Source organism: Panicum virgatum, chromosome 7N, assembly GCF_016808335.1.
Source record: "Panicum virgatum strain AP13 chromosome 7N, P.virgatum_v5, whole genome shotgun sequence".
NCBI classification, from domain to species: domain Eukaryota; kingdom Viridiplantae; phylum Streptophyta; class Magnoliopsida; order Poales; family Poaceae; genus Panicum; species Panicum virgatum.
The window spans coordinates 31,779,075-31,798,489 of NC_053151.1; positions in this window are offsets into that span (position 1 = coordinate 31,779,075).

Sequence of the window (19,415 nt, forward strand, 5' to 3'; positions counted from 1 at the left end):
AGCCTGGTGGCCCGCGCCCGCACGGCGATGCACTGGCACGCGCCCGTGCGGCGACACAGTGGCCCACGCCTGAGCGGCGGCTCGCTGGCCGGCAGTGCCCACGAAAGCTAAGGGAGGGAGGGAGAGGGAGGGAGGAAGGGGGTGGATCTTGGCCACGGAAGCAGGCGGAGATATATCTGGATCGAGGGAGAAGAGAAAGAGACTGATGAGAGAGAGAGAAAGAGACTGAAGCTAGGTGAGCGGTGGAGATAATAAGTGCTAGACGCACCTTTTGTCCCGGGTGGAGACTTCACCCGGGATAAAAAGTCCTCTTTAGTCTCGGGTGGAGTCATCAACCGGGAAAAAAGGCCCGCGCTGCCTTTTGTCCCGGTTGGAGCCACCAACCGGGATAAAAAGCCCTCTTTTTGTCCCGGTTGGTGCCTCCAACCGGGATAAAAGGCCCCCGTCCCCCCGCTGGCCCGGCTAGCCGTTGGACCTGGGACAAAAGCCACATATTGCCCCGGGCCCAAAGACAGCCGGGACAAATGGCCTGGAACAAAGGCCTATTCTGTAGTAGTGCTCGCTACTTCAAAGACATCATGGGAAACAAGCGCGAGATACCGCCAAGCACCGTCAAGCTAACCGAGGAGTGTAGCGCGGCAATCGCTAATGAAGCTCCTGAGAAGAAGAGGGACCCCGGATGTCCAACCATCTCGTGTTCCATTAGATCTCTTATGTTCGAAAGAGCACTTTGTGATCTCGGCGCAAGTGTGAGCGTCATGCCAAAGAACGTGTTCGAGAAGCTAAGCTTACCAGAGCCGGAACACACCGCCATGTGCCTAGAGTTAGCGGACAATTCCGTTCGCTGTCCTTTGGGAATCGCCGAAGACGTGCCCGTGAAGATTAGAGAACACTTAGTCCTCGTTGACTTCGTGATTCTTGATATGGGAGAAGGGAGCAAGGCGCCTCTCATACTTGGGAGGCCTTTCCTCAAGACCGCAAGGGCGAACATCAACGTTGGCAAGGGGGAGATCAAGTTCGACATCAATGGCACCACAAGCGAGTTCAAGTTTCATCCACGCATCGAGGTATGCAACATGATCAATGTCAAATATGTTCCGCCTTACCGCCGTGTCACAGAGGAGAAGCCAAAGAAAGAGGAGGAGCCGAACAAGAAGGAAGCGAAGAAGGAGAAAGAAGTCGACGCGTCCATCGCGACAAAGAAGATCGCTGCACCCGTCAAGATGAAAGCTAAAAGCCCGCCTGTGAAGACCAAAAAGACGACTAACCTAGAAGATAAACCCGCACCAAGGATTGTGCAGAAGTGGGTACCCAAGACTACAGCACCATCACCGAGCGTTGGTCCGAAGTGAAGAAGAAGAAAGTCTAGCTATAGACTATAAACGAAGCGCTTTGCGGGAGGCAACCCGTTCGTCGAGTCAAGAATAAAGCTGCCGGGAGTTCAACCCGTTCGTCAAGTCAAGAATAAGCTGCCGGGAGGACAACCCGCGAGAGATTTGGGTAAGTGAGTCAAGAATTTTGCTACGCAAGGACATGATAAACTTTTGAACAATTGGTCGTTCGGTCGAAAAATTCAATTTGGATTTTATTCGCTCGGTCATTTCGATGTTGTTTCTTATTTTAAACCAATGTAATGAGCCATCCTATGATTTATTTGCCTTATTTGCCTCTTGTTGAGAAAGCCACATCCAAAATTCCATACCTATTTTTGGTGACCGTCCTCTCCATGACGGCCGGACCAAGTTGAGATAAAAGACGAGAGTAGAGCCGCGCTATGTTTATATTATTTAAATTCTTGATGCGTAAGTTCGCTCAAACATAGAGAGAATTTTCAGTGTCATTATCATAGGACTAGAATTTTCCTAACTTTAATTGTTCCCTTTTTCAAAAATTTCTCTCTCATTTTGGCAAAAATTAGAACCTAAACCCAAGACCCACGGTTGAATTCGAGATTGTTCGCTATCAATTCATGAAAGTGAACGGTTCCGGTGCAACCAAAATTAATCTAGTCAGAAAATATTCTTCGACTTACAAATGTAAAGATGTTTTAATTCCCCTCTGATTATTCATTTAAGCTCATTGCATGCTTTGAGTTAATTCTGAAATTTCAAAGTTAGAGGCGGATTCAAGATCTAAGTATGATTTGGAGAGGGTTTACGTGCTTGATTAACATCTATTGATCAAAGTGAGTTCACGGGAAGGAATTGTTCTCTCTACCTACCACCACATGCAAATGATCCAAAGAAGGGAGCAGCCATGCATGGGAAGGACATGAAATTTTCAGCAAAGATGGCACCATGTGATGAATGATGAAGTATGGGACAAGGTGAATGACACAAAGTGAAGAAATAATGTTGCAAGTGGACATCAAAGGCAAAAAAAAGGAGTGGTTCACGGGATTTGGACGGTGCAAAGCAGGAAATATGTACTGGACAGAAGCAAATAATTGCACCAGGAAGCCGCCAGAGAAAGATGAAGTGAAGGAGGGCCAGGAATGCCCTAGGCCGGCCGGCCCCAAGGCCCTAGGCCGGCCGGCCTGGCCTCTTTTTAAGTGCTCTGGTGCTCCCCTTTCACTGATACGCTCCTCACTCAGTTCCTTGCTTATGTTCTTCAAGTTCTTCACCCAGAAACATAAGTTAGAGCCCTGAAAAATTCGTCCACCAAAATCAACTCCAAAAATCTCTGAAAATTTGCCACAAATCCTAGTTTGCTCCATTCTTCGATATATTGTTCTCCCGCCGGCAAGAAACCCCCGATGTGTTTGTTTTTGAGTGTGTGCAGCAAGGAGTCACCATGAGTAGCATCATGAGGTTCGTCACCGGGAGGAGAAGGACGCGTTCATCAACATCCGACGCATCGGCAAGTTCTTCGCGGAGCCACTCGTTCTCCGGGTCTCCGCGGAGCATGGAGGAAGACAACCCCGCACCAAGGAGCGACATGTTGCTCCTAGGTTGGATGAGAGACCCGAGAAGCTCCTCCATGAGATTCCCTGAAGGGATGCCACCTCCTCCACGGCGTTCGACAAGGTCATCCGCACAACCACCATACAAGCCCAAGAATTCAGAATATTGGTTTATTATCTTGTCGAAGAAAGAAGAAGAAATGCTCAAGTTCATGAAGGGAAGGCTGCGAGCAAACTATAATTTTGATGATGATGCATTGGAGAAATTGGGATTCTATCATGACATCTACCAGCTCTTGGAGAACATCGGTTGGAAGTTATTTTCCGACGGTGTTACGGTAGACATGCAAGAAGAAGTGGCTTTGGAGATGTTCATGACACTGTAGAAAACAACGGAAGTGGTGGATGATGAAGAAGTTCCATGTCTAAAATTTCGGCTCAAGAATGAAGAAACAGTCATCACCTATGGAGAAATAGGGAGTTTGCTCGGGTTCAAAAGCAATGCAAATGAAATGGTGGAAATCGAAGATGCAGAGCTCGATGAGTTTTGGACAAAGATAGCAAAAGATGTCAACCGCCAAAGAAAGAATATAAGTAATGTGATTCTCCAAATATTCCACTCTTGGGTGAGCAAAAGAATTCTCGGGAGGATGAGAGAATCAAAGGTCACCGACCAAGAATTGAATTGGATGTATGCAGCATTGGTGAAGAAGCAAGTGATTGATCCCACCTACATCATGGTTGAAAGGTAGATTTGTGAAGCATCATCCGGCACGGGAGAAGTTTGTTCGGGGTGTTATCTTACACTATTAGCCCGAGCCATGAATCCGGGGTTAGCAGTGATCCAAAAATATTATGTCCCGGGAAGAGATATAGGGATCGAACATTTGAGGCAAGGCCATTATATCGGAGGGGATGAAAAGAAGGGATTCACTATTTCTGAGATGGATATTTACCTCCCCGATCAAAGGCTTAAATTATTCGCAAGAGGAAGGACCGATTAGCGAGTTGAAAACATTGAAGCAAAAGTGAAGAAAATAAAAAGAGGAAGGTTGATTGAAGGAACATCGGAGTCGGCACAACAAGAAAATTTAGAAGTAAAGCTTCCACCACCAAGTTCCGCTTATTGGAGGAATGAATTTCAAAGTGCATCAAGTAGACAAGGACACCCGCAAGGATGGACGAGTCAATGGTAAGAAAACCAAGATCAAGCATGGGGGCATGGTATGGCGGCGCCTCCACCGGTGTACCCGACGCCCCCACCATTTAGCAACTATGGCTACCCACCCCCATCATACCAAGGAGAGATGCCCGACCCGTCATTTGAAGCACAATTTTTTAACCTCCCTCAACCGGAACAAGGAATGAGAATCATGGGTGCCTATGCAAGAAGAAACATGGAAGACATAGACGCCATCCGGAGGCACACAAGCCAACTAGAAGATGGAACCGCGGGAATTGCATATCAAATGGGACTTCTAGGCCTAGCACCACCGGAACAATTTAATGGAGGAGCATTTCAACAATATTATGACCAAGGATACAACAGTAGAGGCAATCAAGGAGAGTGATCGACGACAAGACCATGAATAAAATGCTTGCACGTGTGGTTTGGATTTTTCTATTTCTTCTCATTTATTTTCAGCATGTGTGCAAGCTTGTGTGTGCGTAGCAATTTTTTGTTTTATTTTTTTCAGCATGTGTGCAATTTGCTTTCTTTTGCTTTCATAACCATGATAAATAAATGTATCACCCACGCTTTAATGTTATGGTTAGTAATGATGATAGAAAGTTTGTGTCATGTTAAAATATGATGATCGTTGCCGCCTTGTCTACTTTCTTGTGCTTGGTTTATGCATGATTAAACTAATGCTCTCCCTAACATGATCTAAAAAATTAGTTAAATGCCGGCTAATTCAATTGTGGAGGTTATGATAAATTAAGACCCACATCTTTCTATTCTTGCTCTCTTACTTAAGCTTGTCAAGGAAAATTTAATTCGGATTTAATTTTGAGCTAACCTTGTCAATGATACCTTTTGCAATTGCTCTACCCTTCTAAAAGCCTAAATGTTATATCATGACAAACCATAGAGTAAGATTTATTTTCAGGTGAATTAATTCAAGAATTATCTTCTTTGGTACGAGACTAAGAAGCTGACCATTCCGTATTTTTGTGTACCTCTCTTTTGCTAGCCATTCTATCCATGCATTGTGAGTTTCTATACCAGGAACATCGCAAACCTCGCTGGATATCCACCCTTAACCAAAAATATCTTTTTGTGAAACACCTCCTTGACCACAACCTATATATTGAGTATATATTATTATTTTGACGGCAAAACAGTGGAATCAAGAGAAAAATTCAGTAAAACATAAGCTTGGGAATCATCAAAGAGTTCACAGCAGAAAAATCCGAAGAAGTGGAGGCCTACAGGCAGTAGGCCGGCCGGCCCAACACCCCTAGGCCGGCCGGCCTGCCCCTTTTACTCCTCTGTTGGCTTCAATCTTTTACCAGGAGATGCCCCCATTGAATTCCAAAGTTGAGTCTAGAGAATTGATATGAGTTTTGTGCACTCACTCCATCAAGATATCATCACTTCATTGCTTGAGGACAAGAAAACGTTCAAGCATGGGGGGGTGGAGTAAGTGCATTGTGTTGCCAACGGTTCTGAGGAGCAAAAAGAAAGAAAGAAAGAAAAAAATTAAAAAGAAAAGAAAGAAAGAAAAAAAAATGAATGATGATGAAAAGCTCCTCGGTCCCGTTTGCCTCATTAAACTCCAAGTACTTTGAAGATTATTCTATACTCAATTATTCGAACCATGTGCAATCCGATAACAAGGACTTCAGTTGTGCCTTGAGATCAACCGTTGCCATTTGCACATGTCCACCATCTAAAGTGTGTGTTCCATTCTCTCCCTCTCCACAAAGAAATTATTTTCCAATGGTCTTTTTGACGAGTCTCGGTAAATCCATAAGAAGTATTTCTTGTTTCGATAATATCTTGATTATAATATTTTTTGTTAGGACTAACCTTTGCAGAGCTCCGGATAAAGCCTCACACATACATATGAGAGAAAGAAAGGAGAAAGTTCTAGCAAGTTTGAGAGACAATATGAACAGAGAGTTTCCATGAGCAAACTGTAACGAGGTTTAAATTATTGATCTTGGTTTAGCAATATTTATGGAACTTACTTAATTTTGAGACTTGTTTAATTTTGAGAGCATGTGCTTAATAATTGTGGGGAAGCATTTAACTTGTATCTACCTTCCACATTGAAAGAGCTGGTTACAACTTGAACTATTAACTGCAAAATATTTTTGGGAGCATTGTGTTTTCTCGTGTATGATCAAGTGCAGGGATTGGACACCGAAAGGCAACGCTGATTTTTATCAAAGACTTACTCGAGGATGAGCAAGGTTTAAGCATGGGAGGAATGTTGGCACTCCTTAAGTATCCATTTTATCCCCTGTTTAACTTTGATAATGGCATGAATTTAATATCAAAATCACTAACCATCCTAACCTCGGTCCGATTATTGGTTGTTTTCGCATTTGCACATATATTTTGGAGGTACTTCGATTTTGCAGGTTTCTGACCAATTTTTGAGCATGAAATGATGAGGCCCATGATCACGCGATGACACGAAGAAAGACGAAGGCCAAAGCCCGAACAAAGGACCAAAGGCCATGAAGACTAGAGGCCCATTCATGCACATCCACCCTCCAATGAAGCCCAAAGGACAAAGCCCACAAGATAAGATCAAGATACTTTGGGGCTAATCAAAGCAAACAGAGATTTAAGGAAGGATTTTTCATCCTATCCCTTTCCTCGAAGATATTTCGAAGATAACGACGTCCCACGAGGTGCAATCGTGAAAGGCATAAACTCCAGAAGACTCCAGAAGACTTGGGGAGAAAGGAGGACGCGAGGCGGCAAGGAAATGGGCCAGGCCGGCCGGCCTGGGCCCATTGAGCCGGCCGGCCCAGGCCTTTTCCAGGGCTTCTCGGCCTCCCCTTCGACCTAGGGTTTCTTGGGGCTATTTAAAGACCCCTCCCCGAGGCTCAAGTGGAGATCAATTCGTGAGACGACGCCAAGGAGCAGAGAAGATAGAGGGACACCTCTCGGAGAGCCGAGGGTCGTGCTAGTTGTCTAGGGGCTTCCCTAGCCGACGTGGGAACCTTGCAAGGAAGACCACGCCAGAGTTCTGGAGCTAGGATCATCAAGATCAAGGTAGGGCCCCGGTTGTGATCTTGTGATGTACAATCATTCATGGTGAAGTTATTTCTGATTCCGAATGTTTAGCGACCATGTTCTCTCTTTCAATTTCATTTTTTCTTTGGGTTTGCTTCATCCTAGATCTATTATCGAGATAGATCGCTTAGCATGATCTTGTAGTCATGGTGGCTAGAGGTTCATGGCGGAACTACCAAAGGGGGTTCGACTTGCTTCTGGGTGCTTTCGTCCAAAGGGGGGAGTCGTGACAGGGCGTTTCTTTAGTAGATGGGGGTATCGAAGGATCGGATTGGAGATTTTGGGTTTAAAGATGCTTTTCATTGAGATTCACATCTATCTTGCTTCGCTACATCTAGCTGGAACTACAACATATGCATGATCTAGGTGATCTAGATTGGTTATCTCTAACTTTCTCTTGCTACCTTCGGTGTTTGTCATTTTAGTAGATTGGATTTGTTTTTCACCATCTCAACACAAAGGAATCTCTATATTAGTAGATTATTTCTTGTATCTTTGGTTCCGTGGATTGATAAACCTTAGGGGACTACTCTAAGGGAAAAGCTACACGAACCGTGCGCTTGCGGTATACAAATCGGGGCGCTAAGGAGCGTCAACAAGCTTTTCTGCCGCCGTTGCCGGGGAACCATCGATTTAAGATCCAATCTTACTTGCATTCGTAAATATTTCTTTTTCTTGATTTTTCTTTTTGACCTTTTTAGATCTCTTATTTTTTGTGCTAACTAAAAAAACGGATCTATTCCACGAAAATCAATCTAATCTAGAGTTTGCTTTATTTTTCTTTTATGTTTTAGATCTTGTATATTCATCTTTTAGATCTCGTATATATTTTTCTTTTCACTAACCCCTAACAGGAGATGGACGGGAGCCTCTCCAACAAACCCGAAAATTTTGTGGATGATCCAGAAAAAATTTACAGGCAAAGGAGACGAGAAGCACGATCAAAGAAGCTGGAACTAGTAGATCCAAAAGAAGAAGTCGCCGGTTCATCGTCTTCACCTAAAGCGACTCCGCCAACAAGTCCAAAGGAGGCGCCACTTCACCGAGGGATGGCGCTACCGGAGCAGGAGCGTACGATCGGAGAGCTATGCACTCCGGACAATCGGGACTTGCCGATCCAAAATCTCGACAATATCGGAGTTCCGTTCGAGATCAAGACTTCAATCATAAGGATGGTGTAAAGCTCGCCCTTCACTGGAAAAGAAGACGCTAATCTACATCTTCAAGCGTTCCTCCAACAATGTCGCACCTTCGACATGCAAGGGATGACTCAAGATCAAATGAGAGCGAGGCTCTTTCCGTTCTCTCTACTTGGGCTGGAAGGCGCGGTCGAGGGCATGTTGGATCTGACTACCGATGTCGTACTGTGCCTTCCAGACCTCCTCCTCCTCCTGCTCGTTGCGAAGAAATTCTAAGGGGACCTCAAATCGAACGATCGCATAGTTGGCCCCATGACCGGGCCCCTCGGACGTCCCTGCGATGAGGATATCCTTGGAGGCAGAAATAAATTTGGCAATCCGAGCGGCGGCGCTGGTCGTAGCAGCAGGACCGATGTCCCTCGAATCGCCGTACTCATCGCAGCTCAGCGGCAGCTCCACCACCGGCTCCATGCTGTTCGGCGCCGTTTGTGCCGTCGCCGCTAAAGCAGCACCCTCGTCCCCAGCCCCCGTGGGCTCCGGGACCCGGGTCTCTTCCATCACCGGCACCCTTGGCACCGACTCCACGTCCGTGACCTCCTCGACCCCTGCCCTCGAGGGCTCGGGGGCGAGGATCTCCACCTCTCTTTGGCCAGCGGGGTGCTCCTGCGCTTCCCTGCCAGCTCCTCCTCCTCCTCCTACTTCCGGCTGGGCGACGCTGCCTACTCCGCCCTCACCCGGCCGGCCTCCTCCTCGGCGTCAGCCCGGGCGGCTGCCGCATCGCCGCTCTGGCCGGCATAATCTTCGCCCTCCCGTGCTTGGGCCTGTTGGGCCGACAGGGCCCCCCGAGCCACCGCCTCTCGGAGCTTTGCAGCCTCCGTCTCAAGGGCCGGGTCCCCTCCGGTCAGGGGCTGCGGCGTTAAATGCGGCGTCGCGTGCGCCCCGGTCTTGTGGGCCTTGGTCGGCGCGAGGCGGGCCGCATCCTTGGTGGTGGCCCTGTAGCAGGGCAGACTGGGAGGAAAATGCTGAGGCCAGCAGGTTTGGAGGGTCGAGTAAACAAATACGAAAAACGAAATCGAGATCACTTACTCCGACCGGGCGCTCATGCTGCGTTTGCCCGTGCCGCTCCTCCGGGCCCGCAGCACGCTGACACCTCCAGACGACTGACCCGAGGGCTTCGCCCTCAGATCGGCCTGAAGATTCGGGGCCGTCCGCACGGGCGTTTCCACGCTTGCCATGGACCCCCCGCCGCCAGTCGATGCCGCGGGTGCGGGCGACCTCTGCTTCGCCGCCGGCGCGAGCGACCTCTGCCCCGCCGCCGGCGCGGGCGACCCTTGTCCCGCCACCGGCGTGGGTGACCTCCACTCCGTCCTGGTCGCGGGCGGCTCCACAAGTGATCCTGGCCCGAGCCTCGCCTCGCCCAGCATCACCATCGAGTCCTCGCCACCAGCCCCTCGATAAGCCGGCGGGGGACACGTGCCCGTCACCACCTCGAAGTCATCAGACTCCAAGAAATTGAACCCGCCGCTCGAGGAATCTTCCTCCTCGGTGGACTCGGGCGTGGGCGGACGCGGGGCACCCTCCATTTGTGCTATCTTGCACGCCTTATCGTGCTTCTCCTTCCTATCCCTCTTCCTGGCGGCGGCCTCCTTCGCCGCGTCCTTCTTCTTCTTCACCGCCTCATCATGCAGGCGGTTGGCTTGGCGATCCTCCGGGACCGGGGTCTTCGAGACATAGCCTTTGCGGCTTACTCCCTGCAAACGCGACCAGATCAGGAGCAAGCAGTAGGGAAAGAAATAGCACAAAACCGACAACGATTGAAAACCAAACTTACCAAAGAGAGGTACCCCTTCTCGGGGCGCATCTTGATCTTCCAAAGATCCTCGGAGTTGGAGGGGAATTGCGCTACCGCACTCTTCGCCCTCCGAGCAGCAGCGCTATGGTAGAGCAGCTCATTCGATGTCCTCGAGCCTTCGCCCGGGGCCTCGGGGGTAAGCTCGAAGATCGGCAGACTCCTCTCCACGAGAGGAATCACCCTCTGCTGATGGAAATTCGCAATGACGGCAGCCGCCGTCAGCTCTTTCTTCGCCATGTGACGCAGCGCATTGGTAAGCACCTCGAGCATGGCCTGTTGCTTCGGGGATGACGCCCCCCAATTCCACTTTTCCGGCCGCTCCCGGAGCACCTTGTTGGTGAACGCCGGGAGCCGCCCGCCGTCGTTGCGCAGGTAAAACCACCCCCGGGTCCACCCAACGTTGTTCGTGGTCATCCTGCTGGGGATGTACTGGTCCGCCCTATGCCCGCGCAAATGGAGCATGAGGCCGCCGATGCGAGCATACCTCTTCGGCTGGCCCTGGACGTTCTCGATGAAGAGCTCGCCGCGGAACAGGTGGATCCACAGATCCCAGTGCACCTCAATCCCCAAGTAACCCTCGTAGAGGGCGACGAAGACCGCCGCCTGCGAGATGGAATTGGGGCCGAAGTTGTGCAGCTCCACCCCGTAGTAGTTGCACAGCGCGCACATGAACCTGCCGACGGGGACGCAGAACCCCCGCTCGTGGAGCCGCACGAGGCTCACAACGTAGCCATTGGGGGGATTCGGCTCGGTCTTCTCCGGCCGCGGAGGGATCCACATCGGCCGCGACGAGTTGGTGTTCAGCGGCAGGAGCCTATCGGCGACCAGCCGCTCCAAGACCACCTCGGTGGCGGTGGATCTCCCCCACGGCAGCGGCTCCTCGATCTGTGCCATCGCTTCGCATCAACGGGGAGCACGGGAAACAAGCTCAAACGATGGCTAAGGTGCACTCTCTCCTCTTCTTCTTCCTCCTCTCGCTCTTGGCTCTGGATGCAGGGGAGGCGGAGAAGGCAGGGGAGGCGAGAGCAAATGGCCAGGTGAGCCCAATCGATTCCCCCTTCTCCGCTTTTGTCCACCACGCCGGGTGGATTCGCCGCCGCGGCCCCGAATCCGCCGCATTGAATGCGGTAGATTTCGCTGCCGCCGACAAATGGGCCCCACGACCACGGAGGCTCCCACGCGAGCACTCGGCGATAATTACGGCACGGTAGCCGATGGGACGCGATGGGACTGTGGCGCCGTCTCATCCGCCAGCCGCCGCCCACGCCTCTCCGCCTGTCCAAGGCAGCCGCCTGAAAAGGCGCGCCCGTACTGCACCGCACAGACCGAGCCACATCGCCCACGACTAGCGAAAGACCCACGCGCACGACCAGCGACTCCGCGCCGTTTAGCGAACCGTTACGGAATATTCGCTCCGAGGATTCCTTACCGTCGAAGGAATTCAATATCGAGGCCTTACTGATCAGGGGTTCGAAGCCTGGCCCGTCGAGGGTTCGACAGGCGCCCCAGATCGCCAGAGTCAGGGACTACATGGGCGTGCCCTACAAGCTACCCTCAAACGCGGAGTTCGAGGCGCCCCACACTGTGTTCGAGGCCGGTCGAGGGTGCCTAGCAGGGGTATCCCATTGAGGGAGAGCATCGAGCCCTCGGACCCTATCGAACGGGTCCGAGCCCCGCCTAGCGAACCTTTGTGAGTGCTTTATGTGACGTGTCCCCGGACCGCAAGCCGACCCTTATCGAACGGGGCACGGACGTCCACTTGAACTACCCGACAACAGCTCACTGAAGCAACCATGGCTCGCGGCCCGGGCATGGGTAGCATGGCGCGCTTCACCCCTCCTCCCTGCGGCAGGGCGACGAGGGTCGTAACGAAAAGTCGAGGGTTCCCCTGAACGCTTTCACACGGGCCAGGGCTCGGGGGCTCCTCGCACACCGCGGCTCAGGCTGCACCCTCGAATGAGTCGGCCACCGCCGGCTGTGAAATCCCACGTGTTTAACGAACCTCCCGCGCTTACACACGCCTGCCGGATTGCTCAACAGAATCACGGGCCGCTGTACCAGCACGAAAAACGCCGAGGCCAGCTAAAAAGGAAGCTGGGTAGTCGCCCCAATCAATCAACCATGCAGGGCGATGTTTATAGCCCTTGGACGAGTGCAAGCACTCCTCCAAGGCCTCGGAGGCTACACCCGCGGGTGCGCTGACGCGCCCCCACGGAGGAAACTTCACACATTCGAGGATCGAAACCCTCCGCAGACTAGCTCGGACTCTCCTATCAGCACGATGGCAACGCCCCCAGCGGCAACGCCATAGTGCCCGAGGCGACTATGATCTGCATAGACAACTCGAAGTGACCTCCCCACCGCTTCTCCAACAACGAACCTCGACCTTGGACTAATCTCCTCCCACAACACTCGCCGGGGCACCGTCGCACCCCGGGCAAACTAAGATCCCCACGGCCAGCACCCGAATCACGCCCTCGAGGGATCAAGCCTCTGCAGGGCTGATTCTCATCCCTACAAAGGCTCGGGGGCTACTGTCGGGTACCATGATTAGGGCCACCCTAACCATGGGACCCAATCGCCCTTAAAACGCAAAAACACATGTTAGCAAACGGGCCCACGAAGGCCAATAGCCTCCTTCCAATCCGGAGGAAAGGAAAGAACTCAAAGAAGCCCAATCGACGGCCCAAGTACACAGTGCAGCCCATTCGCACCCCCCTCAAACCCGCGGGGCAATCTCCGCCTCGCTCGAGGGCTCCCAGCCGAGGCCCTCGGCAGCTCCCCGCACCTCCGCTTCGCTCAAATGTAGCGAACCTACCCTCGGGGAAGCGCGCCAACTCCGCCTCTCTCGAGGGTAACGAGCCTCCCCTCGGGAAAGCGGATCAACTCCGTCTCGCTCGAGGCCACCACTCGACGGAAAGAACAAACGGCCCATCCGCTCACCCGCCCGCCATACGTAGGCATTAAATGCCAACAACTCCTCTGCAACACCGGGTCAGACGGCGTCAGGCCGCCACTCCGCACAGCAACAACACCCGGAGTCTCGTTCGCCAACTCCGTTCACTGCTCCCCGGCGCTGTAGCAACACTGTGGGAACCTGCGACGCACTGTGCGGATGTGCTCGGCACTGCTCTCGCCACTGTACTGCCTACTCCGTGTACCTCCTCTGCTGCAGGCCCCTCGAATGGCATGGGCACGACCCTCGGGCGCGGCCCGAACCTTGACCCGATCAAGACCCCCGCCTGCAGGACCCTCGGAACGCCGCCACGTCTAGTGCAGGGGACGGTACCCTCTACAGGAGCCACCATGCCGCCCGCTGGAGCTGCCAGGACGCCGGCGCGATCTCCGCGAGATCAGGACGTCGCCTAGGACAACCGCCACGCCCGGCGCCATGCTCTTCAGTGCCCCACAGTGTACTTTCTACAGTAGTCATCCACTGCGCACCCCCGATTCGGGGAGAAGACGACTACTTTAGATCTCACCGTACATGTACTCCGTCCCTCCTTGTGTCTATAAAAAGGGAGGCGGGCACCATTTTCTACACGATCTCATCATTCACACACACGTAACTCGCAGAACACACACATCCGCTCTCTTGAGCCCCGATATTGGCACTTGCCTCAATCATCACCTCCTCTAGCAGTGACTTGGGAGCTTTCCTCTCTCTCGCATCGCTTGTACCCCCTACTACAGGCACCCCCGGTGCAAGATAGTACAGTGCACTCGCACACCCTTGCTGGACGTACGACCCCGCGGCCGGAACCAGGATAAACCCGTGCGTTCATGTGTTACCTCTTGCATCAACCATCCAGGGTGAGGGATCACGCACCATTTTACTAGTTGGTGCCGGACCGCAGGGTCAGGACACCGACAACACTTCAAATGTGTGCTACAATATCCGATACGACACTTTACACCAAAACTTTACACATCTAAACAAGTACTACCTCTGTCCCAAAATATAAGCATTTCTAGATTTGGTCAATGTCAAATTTGTTCAACTTTGACCATCAATATTATAATGAATGAGTTATTTTAAGTATAACCATTTACATATTATGATAGTTGCTTTCATAACAAATCTAGTAATATTATATTTATCCTATAAATTTTTATAAATTATTTACTATTTATAGTCATAGTTGAATAAATTTAACTTTGACTAAACCTAAAAATATTTATATTTTGAGACGGATGGAGTAGTATAATTTGGTGACAAACTAAATGAACTGTCATAGTATTTATGCTGAGTTGGAGGAGAGAGAGGGTGAGCGAGAATAGAAATGAGCTGCAAGTTTATAGTATGCTCTCACCGCCTACAATACAATACCCAATAAAACTAATGAGTTGATAAGAAAGAAAAGATAGATTATTATTATTATATCAGCTGATTATTGGTACTACAGTATTAGATTAGTTCAAACTTTAAAATAACATTCACTGCGTTCGGCTGGTCATCTCCCCTTCAGCGCTACAGTATTTTCCTCTCGCACCACTCCAGCCACCCGCTCCAACTCCAACCAGTCCAACAATATTTTTCTTTCACACTATTTCACCTCCGGCCTACAGCTACAGCATGCCGAAGCATGACGCAGTGATTAACGACACTTTCTCTGCACCATTACGCCACAACCTGCACAGAAATTGGGCCCAGGGCGACCCCATAAAACTGACAAACCGTCACTCGGTTGACCCCATGAAGAGACAGTGCTACAGAGCCCTATGCTCCTACTAGCTGACAGAGCAGGTGTGGAGGTACAGCCGGGCACACGTAGGAGTACTGTATAGTACTGTTAGTCATGCAGGGACATGTCTCTTTTCCCATAGTACTGCGCGTTTAGTTCCAAAAATTTTCAACTTGAAAGTTGTGACTCTCTTTTTGACACGTGTACGAAGTATTAAATGTAATTAAACAACAAAACTAATTACACAGTTTGGATGTACACGGCGATATGAATCTTTTGAGCCTAATTAATGCATGATTAGGCATAAGTGCTACAGTAACCACTTGTGCTAATGATGCGGTCAAAGGCCTCAAAAAATTCGTCTCGCGGTTTCCAGGTAAGTTCTGAAATTAGTTTTTTAATTAATATCCGAAAAGTCCTCCCGACATCTGGTCGCAGCAGAGGCAGAGCCAGCATTTTTTGCGCGACTTGTCTCTTGACCTGATGAAGGGATGAAAACGATAATACGGGTATTCTATCGTATTTTACCGATAGAAATATCATATTCACATACAATGCTAACATCTGCTGTCTATATTTTTGAATGGTGGGATTATTGTTTAAATTTTTAATATTATGAAATAAGATACATATCACGGATGGATGCAGTGGCGGGCCCAGCAACTGAACAATGGGTATTCAAAATTGGCAATATCTACCATTATACATCTATTTTTAACATTTATAGCTATTTATAACTTTGAATACCAGTGATTAGCAAAAACAATGGGTATTCAATGCATACCCATGAATACCCTTTGGGCCCGCCCCTGGATGGATGGATGCTTGAATTAACATATTAACTATCAGTATTTGTGCACGAAATGTGTCAAGTCATATGATTAAAGTTGTGTTATATGGTTTGACATCAATCATTATCGATGTGTTTTCGATCGTGTATTTTCATTTCCAAAATTACCATAATACCGATACCGTTTTCGTTTCCAATAATATCGCATCGTTATCGTTTTTGGTGAAAAAATATTAAAGTGAAAATGATGGAGTTTTTTACCGATCATTTCTGACAATTTTCATCCCTACCAATAAATCAGCGCACATCCGATGAACCAATTCTGCTTGCACACTTTGAAACAAGCATGAATGTACCAGAAGTGCGAAAGTGGGAGCAGGTAGATCATGACAACGAGGGTATCCCTCAGGAGACGTGACAGAGTGGAACCGTTCGAGTCCGGGTGATCCGGTGATGTACGGACGCTCCGGGTAGAGAAGCCAGAGATCCCCCGCCCCCCGCCCCCCGCGAGCCGCCCGCCATGGCAGCGGCAGCGCACACTTGGCACCTGGACATCCAGCGCCCCCAGCTGGCGACCGAATCGGATTTTCAAATCCCCCTGCCTGCCTGCCTGCCTTCACGGGCTCACGCCTCACGGCAGCCTGCTCGCCGCCCCCAGCCCCGAAGTTCGTTACCTTTCGGCCGACCTGTTCGGGAATTCAAAACGACGACCGCGCGCGCTCCGTCCTCCGTCCAACCCTCCCGCGGCCCGTCGTCGCTCCCGGTCATGGCGATCAGGTGATTTTCCATGCAATTGACTCGGCGGTGGATCGGGCGAGCGAGCGATTGCGTGGTGACAGGCCTAGCGATAGGTATGGTGGCGGTCGTCGTCGCGTGCCAGCAGGGGACGAGGCGAGTTCAGGTTTGGTCACCGAAGGCACCGCGCCGGCTACCTCGGCTCGCCGGAAAGGGGATTGACCGGAAGGAGGCGGTGGGTGGTGGTGGTTCCGTGGGCGCCTCGGGCTCGGCCACTGACTTCCGCACCGGTCAGCTGGTTCGTCGACGTACGCGCGCGCGCGCGGGTTGGGAGGATCGGGACAACCTGGGACTGGGAGGAAGGATGCGCCCGTCTCGGACTTGCGGGCTGGTCAGCGAATGCAAAAGCAAGACGACCGCACGAGCCTGAGTATCGATTGTACATATGTTCAGATGTCTACATGTGCCCGCGACATAGGAGTACGCGACCACGTACGACAGGTAGGTTCGCTCTCGATCCTGTACTCTGGTCTCTAAGGCCCCCGTGGAGCAGGCAGGCATCCACACCCGGTTTTGTCGTGTGCATGCGCGGACCGGAAGGGAAGACCGCACGAGATTTGGACAAGCTACTGGAGCGATCGGAAGTCAGAACACACACTCAGCAGTTGACGATGGCAAGGCATGCTCCGGAAGCACTTGGAACAAGGAGAAAAGGAAACATTGTCACATAATGTGACGCTTTAAAGTTTCCTATTGTCAAATGTGTGTTTAGTTGGTGAAAAAGTTTGGGTTTTGGTACTGTAGCACATTTTGTTGTTACTTAACAAATAATGTCCAGTTATTGACTAATTAGGATTAAAAGATTTATCTCGTGCTAATCAGTTAGACTGTGTAATTAGTTATTTTTTCAACTGTATTTAATATTTGATGCATGTCTGAATATTCGATGTGACAGATACTGTGCAAAATTTTTTGATAACTAAACAGGGCCGCGTAGATTGAGTGTGGATACTGGATAGCATGCATGCCAACCAAACCCTGGAGAAGCATGATTGGAGTGGCACAACACCACGCAGGGGCCGGGCCGGGCAGCTAAATTATTGATGCCGATCGAGGTTTACGTACAGATAGCTAGATATATGCTGCCAGATGATGTAGTAATTAAGCGTGCTAGTGATGGAGACCAAGCCAGATCACAAAACTGATCGCCCCGCATGGAGCGATAAAAGGCATTTTAAAATTCTGGCCGCCAGAACATACTAGAAAACCAGTGGCATGATAACAGTCACATTATAGCAATTCCAGCAGGGCTTCTATTTAGGTGACTAAACTCACATTTTAATCATTTTGCTTAAATTTTCATCTCCAGCACGCATGGGCGGATCCAGCGGTGGGTCTAGAGGGGCTCCAGCCCCTCCTACCGCCGTTGGATCCATAGATCCCCTCCTAAGCCTCCCCTATAATTTTTTGGCATGAGTACAATGCGAGGAGAGGCTAAAACTGTTTAGAGGTAGAAGATAGCCCCTCCTAAGAATTATCTTGGATCCACCACTGCCAGCAGGGTCCCTACTTGGGTGACTAAAATGAGGGGTTACTAAATTTCCTCTCTCACCCCCTCAATTTGATCACCCTCTACTTAGGCTACCAAAAGTAGAGACCACTATTTTTTAGTCTATTTAGTCGGTGCTGCTGGCTAGAGACTATATTTTGGGTGACTAAATTTGAAAAATGAGTGACTAAAATGAGTTTTACTCACTTAAATTTAATCACTCCACTAGAATTGCTCTTATTTGATCTATTAAGCGAGATCTGTACTAAAACAGAATGCCCTCTGTCCTAATATTGGACAGAGTGGAACCATTACTCCCAAGATCACACCTAAAACATGTCGAATCCACAGCACAACACTAAGAAAAACAATCACAAAATAATACTATAATGTACTCTTTTTCGGAGAACTGGCATGATGCCTATCAAAAAAAGGATAAAGGCCGGGCATGCACATCTAGGTCGCTCAAGAAGAAAAATGCTGCCGTCCACTTTTCTGGCCAACAAAGATCAAGCGGATAGTGGAGGGACCCTGGACCAGTAGTCCAGCAGAAACAATTTTTTTTTTTTGAGATGAGAAGAACCAAAAGTGTCCATGGTACTACTGTAGTACTCTGCTTTGAGAGGACACAGAAGCTTTGGCAAAAGGGGCGTCCATTTCAGCGCTTGGATAATCCTGTACTCGTAGATTCCGCCAGTCTCAGACATGCCCGGGCCGGCTGATCCCCGGGCTTCCTTTCTCTCTCGAGTCTCGGCCTCTTCTTTTAGAGTTTCTTTTCCTGGATCCTGAGGCGAACAGCGTGGCGGCCTGTGCTGGGACCCCATCCCGGACCGTACTCCGCGCCGGTCCGGTACACGGCTTTTGACGGCCGTGTGCGATCGGCGCCGGCCGCGGCGTCGCCGTCGCCTTGACTCCCCCACGACGCCATCGGCGAGAGCGCGAGCTAGCTAAAGAATAAGGAATCAACGCGCTTACTCGCTCGCTGCCGCCGTTGTTTTTCTCATGCGGCAGCCAGCACAGACAGACAGACACGTGCGTGCGTGCGTTTTCCTATTTCCTTCGACGCGTGCCGTCGCGAGCGAGCGAGGCCGTGCACTGTGATAGGGATCTTGGCGTAGTAAAAGAAAAACTTACAGACTTGTAACGTGGAGGAGGAGAAGGGCGGCGATTGTCTAGAAGCAGGGCAGGGCCACCGCCGGGCCGGCGACCCATCCTGTTGCGTCCCGGCACCGTGCCCACCGCCGGATCGGAGGAGAGAGAGATCGCCACGGACAGCGACATCTCGATCGATCGACGGGCCCGGCCGGCCGCGGTCCCCACTCCCCAATCCCCAGCTATCCCTCCCCCCCCCCCCCCCCCCCCCCCCAACTAGAGCGGATGAAGATGAACGCGGCGTGATCATCGGACATACGCCCCGGCCTCGCCGGTCGCCGCCACCCATGCCGGGCCGTACCGGTATGCCCCCGACGTGGCGTCGCCGCCCCACACGCAGATCAGAGGCGCGCCAA